The 23086-nt window shown below is 34.6% G+C and overlaps 1 protein-coding gene across 8 annotated transcripts in view; it reads left to right on the top strand.

Annotated features, from left to right (window-relative positions):
- Positions 1-23086, top strand: part of NRXN1 (neurexin 1) — a 624294-nt gene that overhangs the window by 487032 nt on the left and 114176 nt on the right. The window lies entirely within an intron of this gene.

Raw genomic sequence — 23086 nt, 5'->3', positions numbered from 1 at the left:
TGTTCAATCTTATCGCTATAAGTATTGAAAAACAGGTTTTTAAATGTTGAATTTGTACAACTTGGAAGTATATTAATTCAATCTAGGTCTACATATTGATTGTCTAATATGTATCAGGCATTGGTTTTAGATATTGGCATTACATCATTGAAGAACAAAGGAAAAAAAAAAACTACCTACCTCATGGAGTTTACATTTTATGAAAAGCCATCAGAATGCTGGCTGTTGAAATGCTATTAAATGCTATTACATCCCAAATGACATTTATTGCCATAGTAGCTATTCTGCTGTTAATTCTTTCAGAATTTTGTATTCTCCTTGGTCCAAAATTGATTGTTCCCATTTGTTTTGATTTTAATAGTCTTCAATGGGTGCCATATAAAGCTTTTCTAAATACATTAGTTTTCTAGAAACCCACATTCTAAAGATGCAAGAATAACAACAATTTTTTTAAATTGCTTTTATTCCAAATGTTTGAAACAGACCAAGTGCCAGAATTAGAGACTAAAAGAAAGTGAATTCCATTGTATCAGCACCCTGTCTACTAATTAACATGAGTTTACCAGAGAAAGGAGAGACTAAATTCTGAGTTTTTCTTGGAGAGGATGAGGTGGGAGGAATAAAATAATCAAAACATTATAAATTCTGTAAACTCATTAAGTGTAGCGACGGATACCTGTACCTACGTGCGGTATTCTCTCTCTCTCTCTCTCTCTCTCTCTCTCTCTGCACTGAGCCACAAAGTAAAATGGACAGTCTTATAAGATGTTTAGCACTATATTTTTATTGATGCACTGTTTTGGCACTGGGGATACATTAGCAACAACAAACAGAAACCCCTGCCCTTGTGGAATATACATTTTAGTAAGAATGTGTGCTTAGAGTGCAATCATTTCATTGATTTTCTCTATCTTGTTGGGGTTATAGGCTGTTGATAATAACACTTAGCCCCTTGGATAAAGACGTGACTTTAGACAGGTTTATATATGTCTAACAGTTCTATTTGATATTCTTTTCTAATACTTCACTGGTGATTACCTATTGTGGTTGTTGATTTAATGTTTATTTAATAATAATCAAGTTAAGGTAAATCAGATATAGAAGAAATTAAACACAGAGCAATTGATAGATTTTTTCCTTTAAATAAAATAATTCATAAGAGGAGATTCTAGAATAATCAGAATTGGAAATGCTCCCATGAATAAAATTTGAAAAAAAAAAAACATATTTTTCCTAGTAGTCTTGTATCATCATTAATGATATTACAGTTGCCTAAGTTTTTAGGTAAACCAGATGTATCCCAAAATCAGGAAAACAATGATCAGCTTTCTCTTTTGTGTATTTTATCAATTATTAACTGCTATGTATTAAGAAATTGTTTTTAAAGAAAATATGTAAATAGCTATTTCATTTGCAAGCTAAATTCCTCAAATAAAGAAAGAAAATTTATGCATTTTATAATATTAATGTAAAAAAAACAGTTAACTGCTCATTAATTGCCAATTAAAAGATCCTCTTTTATTATAAGCTATTACATGTTTAAAGACAGAAGTGGTTTATAGAGGTAAATGATCTAATCAATTAGTAATTACTTGGTTCATTTGAGGAGGTTTGACTTAAATAAAAGATTACTAAGTTTAAGTCTTTTATCCATTTTGAGTTTATTCTGGTGTATGGTGTAAGTTGGTGGTCTAGTTTCATTTTTTTGCATGTGCCATTGCAGTTCTTCCAGCACCATTTATTGAAGAGGCTTTTTTTACTCCATTTTATGCTCCTGCCCCCATTGTCAGATATTGACCATAGAGACCTGGGTTTATTTGTGGACTTTCTATTCTGTTACATTGCTCTATATGTCTGTTCTCATGACAGTACCCGACTGTTTTGATTACAATGGTCTTATAGTACAGTTTGATGTCAGGTACTGTGATTCCTCCTACTTTGTTCTTCTTTCTCAAGATTGTTGAGACTACTTGGAGTTGTTTTTGGTTCCATATAGATTTTTGAAATATTTGTTCTAAATCTCTGAAATATATCATTGGTATTTTAATAGGAATTGTGTTAAATCTATAGATTGCTTTGGGTAGAATGGATGTTTTAATAATGTTAATTCTTCCAATCCATGAACACAGTATATACTTTCATTTATTTGTATCTTCCTTAATTTCTTTCTTCAGTGTTCTGTAGTTTTCCAAGTGCAGGTATTTATTCCTAGGTACTTCATTTTTCTTGTTGCTATAGTAAATGGGATTTTCTTCCTAGTTTCTCTTTCTGGTATTTCATTGTTGGTGTACAGAAATGCATTTGATTTCTGAATATTGACTTTTTATCTCACTATATTGCCATATTCACTTATTAGGTCAAGTAGATTTTGGGGAGCCTATAGGGTTTTCTATGTATACTATCATGTCATCTGCAAATAATGACAGTTTTACTTCCTCTTTTCCAATTTGGATGCCTTTTTTTTTTTTTTTTCCTTGTTGGATCATTGTGTTATGACACCATCAAAGTCCTAGAAGAAAGCATTGGCAGTGAAATTTCAGATATCCCACGCAGCAATATTTTCACTGATATATCATCTAGGGAAAGGGAAGTGAACGAAAGAATAATCAAATGGGACTACCTCAAATTTAAAAGTTTGTGCTGGGTTAAAGAAAACGTCATCAAAATGAGAAGGAAACTGACTATATGTGAAAACATTTGCCAATGATATCTTGGACAAGAGTTTGATCTCCAAAATACATAAAAAACTCATACAGCTCAACTCTAGGAAGACAAACAATCCAATTAGATAATGGGCAAAGGACCTGAACAGATATTTCTCCAAGGACATACAGAAGGCCCATAGTCATATGAAAGGGTGCTTGAGATCACTAGCCATCAGAGAGATGCAAGTTAAAACCACAATTAGATATCACCTCACACTGGTCAGAATGGCCATCATCAACAAATCAACAAACAACAAATGCTGGTGAGGATGTGGAGAAAAGGGAACCCTAGCGCACTGTTGGTGGGAATGCAGACTGGTGCAGCCACTGTGGAAAACACTATGGGATTCCTAAAAAAACTAAAAATGGGACTTTCTTTTCATCTAGTGATTCCACTGCTGGGGTTATACCCTAAGAATCCTGAAACACCAATTCAAAATAACTTATGCACCCCTATGTACAGAGCAGTGCTATTTACAATAGCCAAGCACTGGAAACAGTATAAGTGCACATCAGTAAATGAGTGGATCAAAAAAACTGATGCATTTACACAATGGAGTACTATGTAGCAGAAAGACTTGCATGGAACTGGACAGTACTATGCTGAGTGCAATAAGCCAGGCAGCAAAAGACAAATACCATGTGATCTCACCTAATACAGGAACCTAATGAACAAAAGAAACAAATGAGCAAAATAGATCCAGAGGCATGGAAACAAGGAACAGACTGACAGTGACAAGAGGGGACGGGGAGGAAAGAGAATGGGGAAAATAAGGAGAAAGGTCCAGTCAAGGAGCAGGTATAAAGGACCCGTGGACATGGACAACAGGGTGGGGACTGACTGTGGGAGTGGGGGGGGGGTGGGGCAGGGGAGACCAACGTGGGAAAACTGGGACAACTGTAATAGAACAATTTAAAAAAATACTAGGTTCATTAAAAAATAGATTTGTTAAAGTTTTAGATTTCTAACAGACTGAATGAAGTACTTACATAATTTGGATTAATATGTTACAAATATTCAATTATGGCATCAGTGTCTTAAAATTGGGCTAACAGGTTTTAAAATATTCTTTTTCTAAATGATATCTAAGCAATTACAGGAAATGTGGGTATGCAGGGGGAACTTGAAGGGAAGAAAGTAAATTATTTTTAAGTAACACAATACTTTGCAACAAATTTTCTTTACTTCACAGTTGATTTTTAAATTGTCCTCTAACTACGGAGATAACTGGTACCTGTAGAATTTCAAGTAATTGTTTCTTAGAATTGTCAAGATTGTGGAAGTTTAAAATATTTGTAATGCTAATTCCAGGACTGTAACCTTTGGCCCATTTTGCAGGTTGGATGAAGCATCTTCCTTTAACCGTTCCAATAGTGGCCATTGCTGTGTGCTCTTATCAACTGCCTTACTAAATTGAGTACCAAGAAGGGTCATTTTATTTTTCAAAAAGCATCCTGGACTGTTTTCTCAATCAAACTGTATTTTCCTCAGTGATAACACTGAGCCACTTTAGCTGCAATGGCTATGTGCCTTCGGGTGATTGCATGTTTTAAAACTATGGAAACAGGTTTTTGGTCAAGCAGAATTAAATTGGATTCATTTCAAATAGATGAGATGAGGTTTGTTCAGCCATCCTGCAGGGCAAGTAGTAGGAGAGAAATGTATTTCTGGTTTTCACAGAGTCACAGAATATAAAATAGGATTCATCAAAATGTCATCCCATAAGATCTTGTTTACATCGCCACTTAAAAGTAAAAATCATTAAAAATTTTTTAAAAAGTTTTTCTTCTTGGAATACTGAACAATTTTCAGACTAATGTTTGTTTTAAAAGGCATGATTTATATTATGAACTTGAAGAGGACATTTGCCAACTCTTGTGATTAAATGGCTTTTTAAATATGACTATAACAATATTAATAATACCTTTTGTATGGATTACATAAAATTCATAAAATTTGTTTTACTTAGAATATTTAATATCTATATGTTTCCATAAGACACGGTCCTCTAAAAACCAAATTTCCTATAATGCTAATCTCAGAAAGTGAATATTTGCAAATATTAGATAGTATCAAGATTTCAGAATGCTGAGAGCTTCCTAGGGGCAGAAATTTTAAACAAGATTTTTTTCTGTTAAGTGATCCCTCATTTTCTGAATAATCTGGCAATGTCTTATGGATGTATATTGCGCTTTACATGAATGAGTAAATTGCAGCCAACATACAAAGGGCAACATTCACTCCCTTTGGTTGCCACTCTGTAAAGAAAGGCAAGTGGAGCTGTGTGGTTTCTTTTAAGATCAAGATTGTGACATTGCTTCTGGGTCTTGGCTTAGTATCACATTTTGTGATCTTTCAAGCTCTTTCCTTTAAGAATATTTTACAAGCTATGTACATACTATAGATAATATGGATCAATTATGTCTTTTATTTTGAGGGAGTGCAGTATAATGGAAAGAGTACAGTGAAAAAGGAGACATGATTTCCATTTTCAACACAATCACTACCTTGTTTTGTAACTTGGACAAGTTGCTTAATTAACCTTGCTGTGCATTGGCCTGCTATCTCACTACAATAAATAGATTGACCTAGGAATCTCTTGAATTGTACTGCACTCTAAAATTTCATTGTCTCTCATAATGATGCTCTGAATCATGTCTTCTGATGATTATTTGACAAAGCATAGATTTTATCCTTGATTTTTACACAGGGTGGCCATGACTCATTTGGCCTGTATCTCCCTCATGTGTACCTGGTATTCCTTTTGGACTTTTCAAAACATCCCATTTTAATCTGTAAAATATATTTCACTGTACTTGTACAGCCAATATAAATCTATCTTATGGGCAATATTAAGTATTTAGAAACATTGCTAGGTTGTCAGAGACATGTATATTTCATAAATGCAATATCCTATAAAAGTCAATGGCATTTTATTTACATGGAATATTCCAAAAAGAAACCTAACTAGTATTTAAGCAAGAAGAGTATTTGAATATATTGTACACTGCTATGTTTTCTGGCCAATTTGACTACATTAATGAAAAATTAATACAATTTGTTTTAAAAATGTAAACCAAGTGCACAGATATTTAGAATTAACAAAACACATTTTATAACTTCAAAGAACAAAATTTTATTTTTGTTAAAAATATTAATTAACCTTAACAGTGGCTTCATTATTTTAAAATAACTGCATTATTACAATTATGTATGTTCTATAACCACTATGCATTTTAAAACACTGATGATATGAATAATTAATTTTATTTTTTCTAATCTAGTCATTCTGACAAATTCACTTAAATAAATGTACAGTTTTACAGTAAATTGTGCATATTGGAAAGAAAAACATTTGGGTATAAATTTTACAATATATAAAAAGGATATTTTCCTGAAACTAATAGTGCTGGGTAAGAAAAGTCTAATTCATTGTCATTTAAAATGTAGGTAAACAATTACTATTTAGGAGGTGTTTTCCCCTCACTGCTGGTAAGCAAAATAACCAGGATGTATAGCTTTTAAAGAGTTTATTTTAAGAAAATTCTCCTGCTCAGTATATTGTCTTTGGGGTCTAGAGATTTTACTAGATGTATTCACTATTGTCATTGGCTTGTAGTGGGAGAGGGCCATGAACATTAAATACACCATACAATAAAGAACTCTCTACTGATCCCTATATCCCACATTATTTTATTTAACCTCCCACCACCAGTACAACCAATCTAAAATGACTATTGACTGAACAATTCAAAAATTTCCTATACCTATTTCCCAACTGTTCTCAGACAGATATATATAGTTCATATAATAGTACTGAACCTTGCAGATATGATTTCTTATAGCTATCCTTGATAACACGTTTTCATTAAGGAGCTTAGAATTTTATAATATAATCCTTTCTCAACTTGGGTATTGAAAACTTCAAATACTTCCAGCTGTGAGTTGGACTAAATTGGGTTTGTTATTCTTCTTGTAATCTCCTTTGCAATAATCTTTATTCACTTGGAGAAATATTGGGTTGACCAAAAAGTTCATTTAGTTTTTTCTGTATGATGGCTCTAGTAAGTGCTTAGTTGTCTTTAACTTCATTAGTAACAATTTTGTTAGATATTCTTGTGACAACTATCATATCATTGTGCATTTTTAAAAAGGTACAAAGTCCAGTCAATATGAAGGCATAGGTAGACATGCTTTGTCTCTTCATGGAACCACGGAGACAACCATATCCACAATTTTAATTGCATCCACAATTTTAATGATTATAAAGTCTGTATTTATTAGCATACAGTTCCCTTTCAACACTCATAATAACTACATAAATGTACTTTTTTTATATTTAGCATCTGTTTTCAGACTAATGACCATTCTGGTCTAGACATTGCTGGCAATGTGAAGCAATGGAATCACGAACATCAAGAATCATTTTATATGGCATTTGGGCACATTCTCTTTCAGTGGCTACTCGTAATTCATCAATGGTTTCATACTTTTTAAGCATAAACATTATTCTTGAGAAATCCCCAAAGGAAAATGTCTAGTGGTGTGAGGTCTGGTGAACATGCAGGGTAATCTACAGGACCTCTTTGCCCAATCCATCTGTTTGGCAGGTTTTCAGTAAGATAGGCCCTTACATAATGATGGTAATGTGGAGACACTCCATCTTGTTGGAAAAAAAAGTCCCCATCATGAAAATCTTCATGAATACATGACATGGCTGATTCCTGCAGTAAGTTCATGTAAGTGGCACCTATTACGGTACCTACAAAAAAGAAAGGGTCGATTTACCCATGTACAGATAAGCTACAACACATCATCAGTCCTGTCTTTGTACTTCTATTGCATTTTCATACTTCCAGTAGCACTTCAAAATAAACTTTCTTTCTTCAAAACTTAATCTGATTTCAGCCATTATTTCTCAATGGTTAAATTTAAAAAAAGAAAAATTCAGCAAGTTACCAGCTATTAAAGTGTGGATACATTTTTTTGTGACACCCTGTATTTCTCAGAACAAATAACAACCAGAACTGTCAGAAAATCAAGTTATATGGAAGTCCCACAACCAAGGATTTAAAGAAGTCACATTCATCCAGATGGGTAAGAGGGCAGAGTCACAGAGACAGGTGGAGAGGCAAACAGATGCCATGTGGCTGGAGAGGTGGCAGCAGTGGAACAGGCAGTTCCACATTCACATTCATATGTGGTGGATGAAAATTGGGAGGGATGCCTTGGGAACGGGCATTCACAGTTCCAGGCCAGACCATACAGCTCAAGTTTCCAGTACCAGGGAAGATAAATCCCCATAACTTCTAGCTGGAAAAACCAGTGGGGATTGGGGCAAGTGAAGAAACTGTCAAATTTTCAGGAGAGTTGAAATATATGCAAACCCACCCAGTCTGGGAATCACCACCAGGGCAATAGTTGGAAGGGCACCAGTCACATATGGGAAGTGGGTAAAGTGACAGGAAATGGGTTGAGTGCCAGGCAAATCTTTAGAAGGCAGGCAATTGCATTGTCCCCTCTGTGATTCCTACTCCCACACAGAGCCACAAAGGGGTGAAGCAGGTTGCCCCACCCTGGCAATAACCTAAGGCTTCACCCCACACAATTTCCATGTACCTTTTACAGAGATTCTACCTAATACACAGAAACAAACACAGGGAAGCTGCTGAATTGAGGAGACAAAGAAATATGGCCCAAGTTAAAGACTAGAAAAAAAAAACAGAAAAAACTATTACACAAAACAGAGATAGCCAACCTATCAGATGCAGAGTTCAAAACACTTGTGATCAGGATACTCAAAGAATTCACTGAATGCATCAAAAACATAAGGGAAGAAAGAAATGTTACACTAAGTAAAATAAGTAAAAATCTGTAGAGCACTAACAATAGAGAGGATGAAGCCAAGAATCAAACCAAAAATCTGAACACAAAGAAGGAAAATGCATTCAATCAGAACATCAGGAAGAAAAAATAATTTTAAAAAATGAGGGTAGGCTTAAGAACCTCTGGGACAACTTTAAACATACCAACATATGATAATACTGGTGCCAGAAAAAGAAAAGAGTAAGAAATTGAAAACTTGTTTGAAAAATAATAAAAGAAAACTTTCCTAATTTGGCAAAGGAAATAGACATACAAGTCCAGGAAGCACAGAGAGTCACAAACAAGTTGGACCCAAAGAGGACCACTCCAAGACATACCATAATTAAAATGCCACACGTTAAAGATAAAGAGTGAATCTCAAAAGCAGCAAGAGAAAAGCAAAGAGTTACCTACAAAGCAGTTCCCATAAGACTATCAGCTGATTTCTCAAAAGAAACTTTTCAAGCAAGAAGGGACTGGCAAGAAATATTCAAAGTGTTGAAAAGCAAGGACCTACAACCAAGATTACTCTACCCAGCAAAGCTATCATTTAGAATGAAAGGGCAGATAAAGTGCTTCCCAGACAAGGTAAAGCTAAAGGATTCATCATCACCAAACTATTATTACATGAAATGTTAAAGGGATTTATTTAAGAAAAAGAAGATCAAAACTATGAACATTAAAATGACAACAACCTCGCAGCTATAAAAACTGAATCTAAAATAACAAACTAAGCAAACTACCAGGCAGGAGTAGAATCATAGGTGTGGAGATCATTTGGAGGGTTATCAACTGGGAGGGGGATGAGGGAGAAGTGGGGAAATGGTGCAGGGATTAAGAAACATAATTGCTAGGTACAAAATAGATAGGGGAATATTAAGAACAGTATAGAAAAGGGTGAAGCCAAAGAACTTACATGCACAGCTCATGGACATGAACTAAGGAGGGGGATTGCTGGAGGGAAGGGGGGTACTGAGCAGAGGGAGACAAAGGGGAAAAATTGAGACAACTGTGATAGAATAACCAATAAAATATATTTTTAAAAGGTAAAGAGATTAAGAATTACAACTTGGCAGTTACAGAATAGTCATGGGGATGTAAAGTGCAGCACTGGGAATATAGTCAGTAATATTGTAATAACCATGTATGGTGTCAGATGGGTGTGAGACATATCAGGATGATCATGTCATAAGTTATGTAAATGCCTAATTGCTAGGTTGTACACATAAAACTAATATTATATTGTATGTCAACTGTAGGTGAAAAATAAAGTATTTAAAAATAAAATGTTAAAAAGAAAATTGCAAAAGAAGTATCAAAATTGGTGAATTTTTGTGTAGCTATTTTAATATTGAAGAAAGAAGGAGATACACAACATTTTCAGTGTATTATGCTTTATTTTTAGAAAGGTAAAAATGCAACTGAAATGGAAATAAGATTTATGCAGTATATGGAGAAGGTGCTATGACAAAAGTGGTTTACAAAGTTTATGATCCTATTGACATTTTGGCCAAATCTATGCTTTCAGGCTGTCTTATACACTGGAAGATATTTTCAGTGGGTATTTTCTTTTACAGGACTAGTAAGGTTGCCACCTTCTTGATCTTTGTGGTCTCAGTTGTACATCCAAGTAATATCTATTTATTAAATAATGAATTAATGAAAAATAGCAAGAATATAGCTTCATTTTCTTGTCTTAGTTTTCATCAATACTGCAAATGATTTGTACCATAATATTTTGTGAAATTACGGTTTTCAATTACATAGGTATGTTTGTATTATGCCTATTGATTTATTCCTCTTTTGCATGCAATAATCTTCTTTAAGGGAGAGGAGGAAGCAAGTCACCTGAGAATTTTTTTAAAAGATAATTGTGTATGTATGGGTGTGAATATGTATGTGTGTTAACAATGCTTGTTTTTTTTTTCTTTCATAACATATGTAAAACAGTAAGATAATAAGATTAAATTTAAATCTCTATGATTTCTTACATTTTCATCATTTAAAACTTATATTAGATTTTCCTATCTACTGTCATTACTGAAAAGTTCCCCAACAATAAAAAATATATTAACATCATTAAACTGGAACCTCAAGAGGAGGTTTAGCTAATTCATCTGCTTTTATAAAACACTTACCAAATAACTTTCACTGAATTCTCATTATCACTATTCTCTTGACAGAAGATTCCAAGTAGACAAATAACACTAGGGTTAACCAGTGATTTCTGCAGTAAGCATTCTAAGTGAAAGCAAACAAAGCAGAGCAGTGGATATGCGTATGTATGAATGTGTGTATATATTTTCTCAACCATGGTATATATTCCCTGTAAATACAGAACACTTTTATTTAAATTACAAATCAGCAAATATCTTTTGTGTGCCTAACATATAAAATATACTTTTCAAGGTATTATATTCTTCAGAGTAATGATGAAGTACCTAGTGACTTAGCATTTTATAACAAGAACCATGTCTCAGACACTTAGATTATTAGTGAATCCATAAATAAATTACAAAGGCCCTTAAATCAACAATAGCAAAGCTTTTGTATATTACAGATGTATAGTCTTATTATTAACAGCCACACTACACAACTGAGACTCAGAAAATAATTTAAAGGAAGAAAGATATTTTAGTCCCTTTTTAACAACAAGCATATTGAAACAACACACTTTTATCATTTCACATGTCCTGAGTATTGACAATGTGATAGACACTACCCTGACTTTGGAATTACCCACATTCTATGCAAACTTCTTCTAAAATAGATGTTATCACCCAACCTGTAGATTTTATAGGTTAGGGAGTTGTTCCCAGCCCCTTTTGTCCTCTTTTATGATTTTTCTATCAGTCAGGAAGTGGGGACTTCCTGAGAGCCATGAAGGGGAAACTGAATCTTCATCTTTACATGAAATAAATACTATGCTGTTGAGGGTCCCTCAATACTGTTTGTTATAAGTCTGAACATTAGTTTCGAACTATTGTATGAAGTAAAATATGAGCCAATAATAATGGGAATTTTAAAATTATGTTTATCTTAATGAAATATATTTTGGGGAGTGTCACCTAAACTTGCATAGGTGAGGTCTTAGTATAGTATCTGGCACATAGTAGGTGGTCACTTTTTCCTTGCTTAGTATTCCTGTCCCCATTCAGCCACCACTCTTTTTTCTTTTTTCAGTTCTATCCCCATTTTTCTTTCTTCGTTTCATGTTTTAGACCCTATTCTAGGCATGGCAGATTCACACATGATTACCTAAATCTCAAATGAAATAATTGGATCTGAATTTGGCCAATGGTATCCAAGGTCTAAGTAACAAATCTATTCAACTATAGATCCCTCAAAATACTGGCAGGATAACCACATGAGGAGTCTATCTGCTATACCATTCTATGCTAGCTATCATGAGATCTTCATTAAATGTAGCCCGGCGTTGAAAATTTAGCAGTAAAACTTTGGCCCTGGAGCTTATGAGGGAAACTTATTTTCTTATTTCTTATACCTCTTAGCTTACCTCTACAGCAGTTATCTCTGAATATGTATCAAAAGTCTTTTTACACAGCTAGAACACAGTATAGGTAGTTGTGTCCACAGAACCAAAGGGAATATCAATCTCTTTCAACAGAAAATATTTGCATTCCACTAAAGGGAAGTCCTCTGATTCTAATGTTCATATTTCAGAAGTGAAAAGGATTCATCAAGATTCTTTCAAATTTTGTGGTGACGTTCCTATATTTGACTTTTCATGCATAACAGTAACCAGCCTTTAGTAATAATTCTAGACAGAGATAACATACAACCCATAATAACAGGGTGGCAAATAAGACATCACAGGGCAGACAAATGACCCACTTCTCATGTTATGAACTGATGGCTTTTCACTATCCAAAGTAAGAATTTTTATTATAGTTTCAGATAGAAGTTGTATTACCTTTGTAACTGAAGTTGTCAATATTTTATTTAATTGCCTCATTATTTTATACTCTGTCACTGTGCCCTTGCATTCTGTACTATTAGAAATCTGATTCAGAAAAGAAAAAAAAAGGAGAAAGTGTGAAGCACCTAGTCTTTAACTTGTCATTGGCATGGTAGCTATAATGAACTGCTCATATTCCTTAAACACAGAATGTAATGTCCCACTTTCATATGCTGCCCCTGTGCCAGAAGTGTCCCTGTTCCCTCCCTTTCTCCTATGCTACAACTCTACCTGTGATCTTATTGATATTGGCTCTACACTTGTGAAGTTCTAAAGCTTTGGTGATATTAATGATGGGGGCTAATTTTAAACCTTGCGTATCACTTGAAACTTTTCTGAAGAACCCTAAGCATAATGTATTTCCTGTTTCGTTAACACTTTGAAGAGATAGATAAATACATTTAGATAAACAACTTTATGTACAATTATCTATCAGAGCTTATAACCTTCACTTTAGTTTTCTTTTTGACAAGTGCCTTAAAGTCAAGACCTATGCCTTATTAATCTCTGCATTCTCAGCACCTCACATGGTAGGTACTCTGTGCAAAGTGGACACTTAGGACATAGTTTATAAGTAAATAAATTAACGAACACACAGAGTGCATTTTCCAGTGATGAGATAAATACTGTGTGTCGCCTAGTCTTGAAATTTCCTGGATTGATCAATACTGCCAAGAATAAAGATGGTACATATAAGACCGGAATAAAATAATGTGTTTCCTTCATATGCAGATTAAAGACAGTTTTAAAATCAGATTTTTTTTTAAATTATATGCATATTTATGTAAGCAAAAGTTATGGGTGACATACAGGAGGCAAAGTTCTCATTTCAATTTGTACTGTTGACATTTACATAAATCCAGGACAGAAGCTCCCACAGTTGTCCCTATGATGGGAAGCAGAGGGCATAAAGCAGTACAATTTTGGCTAACACGTTACAGATTAGTGGGTAAAAACACTTTTTCAGGGGTTTAGTGGAGTCTCATTGTTTTGGGGTTATGGTGGTATATCAAGGTGGGGGAGGAGTAGTGCTCATGGTCCTCTCTTTGGAGTACTATTTTATCATTGGCATAATTTAGTATTTCTGATACATTGTAAAAGCAAAAATCAGGCTGACTTTTAGTTAGATTTATTATTGTTATTAAATTCTCTACAGCAAAGCATCCCATGTTGTATGTACTTGAAGCTGACCTCTCCCACCGCCGCCTGGTGAGGCACACTCTGAATTCTAGAGTTCTATGAGTTGGGACCATCATGAGGAGTTGAGAACTCACATTTTCAAATAGTCTTTATGCTTGTTCTGATACCTCCAGTTAGCTCTGAGTCGTTGAATAAGCACGTGGAAATATCTGGGAAAACAACAAGGAAGCCTGATTATATGAGACCTACTCCAGACCCACTTTCCACCAGAGACTCTTGATAGGGCTTCCTGCAAAGCTTGACATTGGCTTGATGTTTAGACATTGAATATTGCTAGAAATCAGTTATAACTGGGGAGAGTGTATGATGTTTTGAAAGGATAGCCATTGCCAAGAATAAGCTTGTAAAAACTGTGATATTTTCTGTAGGCGATTAAAATGGGAACTGAGGAGAAAGAAGTAGGGAAGTAAGAGAAGAGGTTGTGGGAACATGTTGGCATACGCTTATTAGACACAAACTTAAATGAAGTTTGTGGGGTGGAGTGAATTCCTGATGATGGACAAATCTAGGCAAAGCCTAGGAAATGTCACACACATTTATTCTTGCTCTGTGGGTTATTTGAAAATACAATATATTTAAATGGATGGCACCTCAAATTGCAAATAATAACATTAATTATAACCTGTTGTTTTATAGTATATCTGAGGCTAATAGCAGGATGCTGACAAAAATCACATTTATGCTTTGTTGTAAGTACATAAAACAAGTGGGGATAATTGTTAAATTATTTTTATTAATTGGACCCTTGGACCCTTCGGCTGCGAAGAGAGGGGTGGTCTGCTGCATGGGCAACAGCAGACCCTCCGTATCACCCTGCCCAGGCTCTGTAGCTTCAGCTTCACTGGAGAGGACACTCCAGCGTCATCACAAGATGTCGATTCAACACGGGAGGAGACAGAATTCGAATACCATGTCACTCCCGAGTTGGACTGCACAGCCATTCTCGGCGTGCAGATAGACTCTTAAGAAGCTACACCATCATCTCTCGAGACGGACGGCTGCCGACGACGACGACGACGATTTTTATTAAGGTAATGCAAGCTCATGAGAACAAATCAATATGATTTAACATAGCATATATGAAGAACAACAACCCTTAATCCATTTCCTCTCCAGCTCTGTATTTTTCCCCAAAGATAGTATCTTTTCAGAAATTTTTAGGCTATCTGTTTTATATTTCTAAATAATATTCTTATATTCCCATTTGTTTTTGTATCCTTTTTATATAATATTTATGCACCCTTCCTTCTTTTCCTCTGAATTTTATTCATACACACACATACATTTAATACACTAGCTCTCCCTTTTTTGCAGAAGATATGTTCCAGGACCCCCGGTGGATACGTGAAAACATGGATAGTACTTAATCCTGTATATACAATGCTTTCTTCATATACATACAGACCTGTGATATAATTTATTATATATTAGGTATAGTTAAGAGATTAACAAAAATAATAAAATAGAACAATTATAATAACATATTGTAATAAAAGTTATGGCTTTGAGGCCATTATTAAATAAAATAAGGGTTACTTGAACAAAAGCACTGCCATACTGTGACAGTAGATCTGATAACCCAGCAGGCTACTAAGTGACTACCCAGTGGATAGTGTATACAGTACAGCTTGGATACACTGGACAAAGGGATGATTCACATCCCTGGTGGAATGGAGTAGGATAGAACATGATTGCATCACTCTATTCAGAATGGTATGCAATTTCCAACTTACGAATTGTTTACTTCTGGAATGTTTCAGTTAATATTTTCAGGCCTTGGTTGACTGCTGGTAACTGAACCATGGAAAGTGAAACCACAGATGAGGGAGACTACTGAAGTTATTTTTGTCACTTGAAGTAATATATTGCTATCTCTATTTCTCATTCTGTTGATTTACAACAATATCTCTTGACTATACACATTAGTAAGATGAAGATATTGTACTCCCACAAGTTGCTCTAGCTTTCATTTTTCCACATATTACCATCTCATTATATTCCCAGGTAAGTTAACTCTTAACAACCAAACTTCCAAATTTTATCTATGGGGAGTCTAAACTGGAAAAACAGTAAAGAGAATTAAATCACTATTACTGTGCAATTATTGTCCAATGCCATTCTCAGTTATGTATTATGATTACATTTTTTTCTGATGAGTCTAATATCATTACCAAGGTAAAAATGGATTCCCTTTCATCCTATCAGTTGCTCAAAATCAGGCATTTTATTTCATTTCATACTTGGACTACACTTGTCTTCTAGTTTTATTTTCCTAGAGGTTCTTCAGCATCTTTTTTTTCCCCTTGCATTGCTTCCCTTGCCTTTATTGTATTATCACTTTAAATTACCAATTGTGTTTTCAATTCTATTAAACATTCCCTTGCCCCTTCAAATATCTCTCTGTGCTTTCTGTTCTTGAGCTCCGGTCTGTACTGGTGGTTCTCTAGTCTGACAGAAGACCCTGTTCAGGTTGAAAGTAGTCAGAGTGTATAGAGCAGCTAAACATTTTATTTCTTCTTTCTTTCTTTTTTAATATAGCAAACATGGAGCACACATTTTAATGCCAGAATAAAGAGAACATCCACAGGAAGGGTCTTATTTTCCCTTGGATAATTCCTTTGCTTTTAAGAGAAAAACTATCTAGATTTTTGTTTGATAGCTTGTTTTTGCTTTAAGGTGGAAAGAAAGAAAGAAGAAAGAAAGAAAGAAAGAAAGAAAGAAAGAAAGAAAGAAAGAAAGAAAGAAAGAAAGAAAGAAAGAAAGAAAGAAAGAAAGAAAGAAAGAAAGAAAGGAAGGAAGGAAGGAAGGAAGGAAGGAAGGAAGGAAGGAAGGAAGGAAGGAAGGAAAGGAAAGGAAAAGGAAAAGCTATTCTAACCTATATTTTAGGTGGTCATATTAATTATCTATAGCTGTGTAACAAGTTATCCCTTAAATTAGCAATTTAAATAACACACATTTATTCCTCATAGTTTGTGTGGGTTGGGTAAATTTGGGTGAAGCTTAATTGGGTGCCTTTAGTTCAGAGTCTTGTAAAGCTGGAGTCAAGCTGTTGACCAAGCCTGCGTTCTCAGTTGGAAAGTTTGACTGGAGAATGGGCATCCAATCTCAAGTTCACTTACACATCTGTTGGTAGGCCTCATTCTTTCACATGGGGGCACAGGGCTGCCTGTCAATGCTGGCAGGGGGCTTCCCCCAGGACAAGTGATCTGAGAGAAATGGGATTGGGGGAAGGATAGTGGGAGGCTCACTTAAGATGGCAGCCATAGACTTTTTATAACCTAATCTGGGAAGCGATATTCCATCATGACTGCGTTTTTATTTTATTTTTTTTCACTTATTTTACTCATTAACCCTCTTTCACTCATGCTTGTCTTTCACTATAAATTTCTTTGGAAGTCTCTTGACTTTGCTGACTGCATAGTTTTTTCTTTTCTGTTAAGGATTTTATAGCATAGTTTTGTTCTAGCTTTTATTTTTATTTGGACTCAGGAAGGAGAAACATAAAAAAGCATCTGTATACTCCTCCCCATCTTGAACTGAACATTAAAATTACTACTATGACTTGAGAAATTTAGATTGTTTGGTACTGCCATTAGTCACTATACTGAAAAGAAAGCCTTCTGCCTTTCAAGTTACTTCTTTTCACATTCAAATGACAGATGAAAAGTCTCCTTTGTGCTCACAGTTAATCTTGTTTAACTTTTAACAGGTTCTGAAATCAATATATGCTTCTTGTCATTTCTGAATTCTGAGCTTCCTAAGTCTTTTGCCCCATTAGCTTAACCTGCTGAAGCAGGATCTTAAGTATTTGAGTATGTTGAAGAACATTTTAATCTTCCCAGTTTGATTGAGTTTAGCAATAATCATTTGGGCTCAAAGACCAATCACAAAAATTCTATATGACTCCATGGTTGATAAGGCCTGAGTTCTTTTACATGATTTTATTGTCTTTCATTTCTGATGGTTAGAAGCCAGCAAAATAGTCTTCCTTCAATCTCTCTAATATCTTATCTTTAATGAAATCTTAGAAGAAAATGGCCTTAGATTTCTGATTTCATGACCCTCTATTCACCAATGGAGAAAAGCCAAAATAAAAAGCCAGATAAAATTTTGTCCTGGTCCAATTCAATCTGTTGCAGAGCATGAGGGACAGAAATATTGGGGAGATATTAGAGTAGTGTTAGAAAAGGAGGAGGATTTTGTTATTAGTTGTATTCTATCATCTAACAGCTGGACTTGAGAATCACTGGCACATTAATTTTGATGGTTAAAGCACAATTACTGCTTGTTTTGCTAAAAAGGAAACTCAGAGTCTAACTCAAATAAAGAGCAAAAAAGAGAAACATTTTACATTTAAACCTAACCATATATGATGTTCAATAGCTATGTATAGTTACCATTACCTATTTTTTGTTCATCATTTCAAAGTAAACTGTTCATCTTTACTTAAATTGGATTAAGATTAATTTTATCCCCACACCTTTTTTAAGTTCCAGCCTATTTTTGTGTCAATTAGTTTTTACTATATTGCAAGTACCCTAAACTTAGTCACTTAAAAACATTTATTGGCTAATGATTCTGTGGTTCTGCAGTTTGCCCTGGGCTCAGCTGGGTGGTTTTTCTGATCTGTGCACGGTTTGGCCGATCTCACTTGGTCTAGCTCAGGGATAATCAGCAGCCAGATGAGTTAAGGACTGGCTGGTCTAAGATGTCTTAGGACAACTCATCTGTCTTCACATATGTCTCAGCCTCAATCTTAACACAGAATTTCATGAGTGACAGTGAAAATGGGCAAAACTGCTTGAGACTCGGGCTCAGAGCTTGCCCAACTAACATTGTTTCTGCTGCCTTTATAAAGCAAATCACAATGCCCAGATTCAAAGAGAGAAATTGCAGGAATTGTGCCCTGTTTGTAACTGATCACAACATAAGGAGTGTGAACTATATTAATATTTATGTTCCAGCATAGCAAATGATACAATCATCTTGTGACATACATTTTAATAACTGAAAAGTCAAATGAAGACAAACAAATGCATATACAGGGTTATTGAAATCTGAAAATTTTGGGTTAACAATAATAAAAGTGGCTATATCCATTCTACCCACCCTTCTCTGGAGACAGTCTCCTAGATACAGGTTGTGCTACCCATTTCTTCCTGAGCACACTCTGTATCACAACAGCTCATTTGTTCCATACACAGTGGTTGCTGCGGTTATCTTTTTCCCCTTTCTTCCCTAGAGGTATTAATCAGCACACTCTAATGGTCAAAGATCGCATTATTCGAAGACCATTCTACTGTTAAGTACATGAATGTCTGTTGAGATACATATACAATCTTGCATGATCTTGATTTAATACACTTGTCAGAGTCACTATTTCTGTGTCTCCTTTGTGCATAAACCCACATACCTACACATTTTCCTCAATTTTATATTTTAGATTATTTTTCTATTAGAATATGCTATCCAGTTGTCATAATTTTCCTTTTTTACTGTACTTTCATTCAAACCATAGGCTAAAGAGATGTCAAAACTTCAGAGAAGGTCATTCATTGTTCTTTCTCTCTGAGGATAACAATACTATTTGGATTACAATCTATCTCCAGAGTTTTGCTTTTAATTCACCTTGACATTCCTATAAAATTTGCATAAATACCTGGCAGAAGTTAACATATGTTTTTTTATTCTCATTCTAAACACATTTTTTAAGAAGCAAAAAGACCACTCCTTTTCCAGTAAGTGGATAAAAAGAGTAAAGCACTACGAGAGAAGGAAAATCCATGGAATTAGAATTAGAAAATATATTATGGACTGAATGATGATGTTCCACCAAAATTCATATGTTAAAAACCTACCCCCCAAAGTGATGTTATTAAATGGGATCTTTGGGAGGTAATTAGGGTTAGATGAGGTCATAAGTGGAGCCCCCATGAATGGGATGAGTGCCCGTAAGACAGTCACAAGAGCTTGCTTCCTCTGTCTGCTCTCCACCATGTAAAGATACAGTGAGACAGAGACATCAGTAGTCTGCAGCCAGAAGAGGACTCTCACCAGAAAACAACTATGCTGGCACTCTGATCTTGGAATTCTGGCCTCCAGAACTGTAAGAAATAAATGGCTGCTGTTGATAAGCCACCGAGTGTGTAGCGCTTTGCTATAGCAGCCTGAACTAAGACAATATGATATCTTGATTCAAGTGGTATGAAATCCTAGGACGGGAGAAACACTGATACTCAAATGCAGATATCAGGGAAAACCTCACAAAGCTGCAATGATGTGTTTGGGAATTATCTAAACTTTTGGGTTAACTTCCCTAAGTGTAACCTTCTTGTTGCAAGTAACAAAGTTACGTTGGCTTTTATTTCATCCTGAGATGTGCAGTCAATAAAATGTTCTCCTTTGTGCATCACATCCTCATTGTTCTGTGATGAAATGGAAGAACGGAATATGAGAAAGGCATGTGGCTTTAACTATATTTAAGACAAATAGAACCGAGCTTTTATTCTCAATTTAAAATAATGAATTCTAGTTTTGAATTACCTTCTCATCCAGGTCAGTCGCCTCCGCTAAGTGGACTTTAGAATGGCATTATTCAGGTAAATCAACAAAGAAAACACATTTTTAGAAAGAAAATGGAATATTATGCAAATAGTTAAGGGATAGTTTTATACGAGTGTGAGCAATATGCATAACCATGTTCAAGTATTTACATTAGTTTTATTTATGTACTAAATAAATATTTGTGAAACAGTTACTATACAAACAATAATATTCTAGGTAGGCAGTGTGGAAACAGCAGTGGACACAGTGGATCAAAAAACCATGCCCTGAAGGTGTCTAAATTGTAGTGAGTGAAGAAAAAGTATAAACAAAATGCATAAACAAATTATTTTATCTACTAGATAATGGTAAATGCTCTAAAGAAGAAAATTAGAAAAGGAACCTAGTTAGTAATTTCCTTAAAAATGCCAGGTAAACGATCTTCAATGACAGGTTTAGTTGCCAGCAAGTATTCATTTAAAATATCCAATATTAGATGATGGTTTTACTGAATTACTTATTTCCAGTTTTGTGAATGCCTCTATCATGGCTTCATAGAACCTCTCTGGTAGCTCCACACAGTGTCTGTACCACCCTGTATTCATTCTTTGTTAATATGAATAAAAACACAAATTATCTCCACAGGAAACTGCACAGAACAGTTTGCATGCAATTTGAGTGTTTCCTGAACATGATCCATGAAACCCAGTTAAAAATCTGATGTCACTTTAAAGCTACATCTACTAAAATTGGGCACTAGTATAGAAACAAATACCTTCACCTGAGGCAAAAATATATCAGTTTGGAAAGGACTCAGCCTTTCTGTAATGGTGAATATCACACAATTTCAGTAAGAATTTGTGATTTCACTTTGTACTAGTCTGCTCTAGCTGCTACATAACAAAATAGCACAGACTGCATGGCTTAAATAACAGAAATGTATTTTCATATGGTTCTGGATGCTGGGAAGTCAAAGATCATGGTGGTGGTTGCTTTGGTTTCAGGTGAGAGCATTCTTCCTGGTTTGTATGTGGCTGCCTTCTCATTGTCCTTATATGGCCTTTCCAAGGTACTTGAGCATGATGAAAAAAAGAGATCACTCTCTCTCTTCCTTTTTTTTTAAAATACAGCCAACAGTCTTATAGCATTAGGGCCCCACTCTTATGACCTCATTAACCTAAATTACCTTTTAAAAGCCCAATCTCCAAAGCTAGTCTCATTGGGGTTTAAGGTTTTAACATATGATTTGGGGTGGAAACAAGTCCATAGCACACTCTAAGCTTGAAACAAACTCAAGTTCTCCAATTGGAAGCTTAGTGTACATTACTAGAATCTACAAATTCAACCTAAATGACCAAATCATACTTACTTTGTCAAATCTCTAAAATTGAATATCCTTTTTATTTCTCCCACTGTTACACTATTTCCCTACTTTGAATATTTATAGGACAATCTCCTAACTGGTTTTGTTTCCAATCAATCTTAAGTACTGCCACCTAATTAATTCTAGTAATATTACAATAGAGAAAGTTTCAGGTCAATTTTCTACACTCCACAAAATCCAAAGAAAATCTCAATTCTAATTTATGAATAGAATGAACAAGATAATACTTGTTACAAATGAAAAAAAAAAAAAAAGGTGCTTTTATCTCTGGCACATATCATCAGACTTTCAGCATATTAAGAAATAATACTCTTCCTAATAATAATGTATGGCTAGTCACAGTGAATAGTGTATTTATCATTTTTATTATTCTCCAAAGGAGTTTTCAAATTGAATGTAGATATTATCTCTTTTTTAAGCCCTATATTGAATTATTTTTAACACAGTCCATCTGTTACAAAGGATGATATATCCACTTTTTTAGAATTGGGCAGGGGGCAATTTTGTGTTTCATTTTATTAGAATTAGTGTGTTGTTAAGGAAGGCTAGAGCCATTCATTAGAAACTAGCAAGGCCAGAAAACTTGTTCTCCAATAAGAATGCTTCATCTGTAAGTGGTGAATTAAGCACTGGGAACTAGATTTTTATCTTTTAATACTTGTTGAACTTCCAAACAGTCCTAAAATGGTGCAGACATGGAGAATCTTTTGAGACACATTACTAGCACTTAATAGAACTTGGTCATTTCATATGACAAATTTGGATGAGACAAATTGCATTGCTCTTCCTTGGGCATTGATATTGTCTAATACACAATTAGGTATATGTAGGAGCAAGCAACTAGTCTCTGGCAACTGGAGAACTGGCAAAATTATATTTGTTCACTCTTTTCATCCTCAGAGTTAAAAGATTTCTAAATTCTGTATTTTGTGAGTGACTAAGTGACTAAAAGAAAGTAACTCAAAATATGGCTAAGGAAGTTAAATTTTATTAAATTATACTGATAAATACTGAATTATAATTAAGATGGATATGGGTAAGAAAAAAATAAAGAAAAACATTCCATAGTAATGAGTAGTGTAATTTAGAGAAACAGTCATCTGTGATATCCCTTTGGATTCTATTTATAACTCATTCAGCTTGATTAAAAATATGTTAAATTCTTCAAAAATACATGAAGATTAATAGTGTAAAAAGACACATTGTTGATGCTCTCTAAATAACTTGAAATACTTAATAAAAACTCTCAATGATAGTCCTCGGTAGACATGCCATAACTATTTACTGCTAACTAGTTAAATGTAAGCAATCTTTTATTCTAAGTTAGATACACTGCCCAATCAACATCTAAGGTACATTGCACAACATAGCTCAAGTTGTATATTACCTGTGAAGGTTTACCATCAAAG

The sequence above is a fragment of the Furipterus horrens genome, unplaced genomic scaffold (assembly GCF_987537825.1).
Source record: "Furipterus horrens unplaced genomic scaffold, mFurHor1.1.pri manual_scaffold_6, whole genome shotgun sequence".
NCBI lineage: Eukaryota > Metazoa > Chordata > Mammalia > Chiroptera > Furipteridae > Furipterus > Furipterus horrens.
This window is presented reverse-complemented; position numbering and strand designations above follow the sequence as displayed.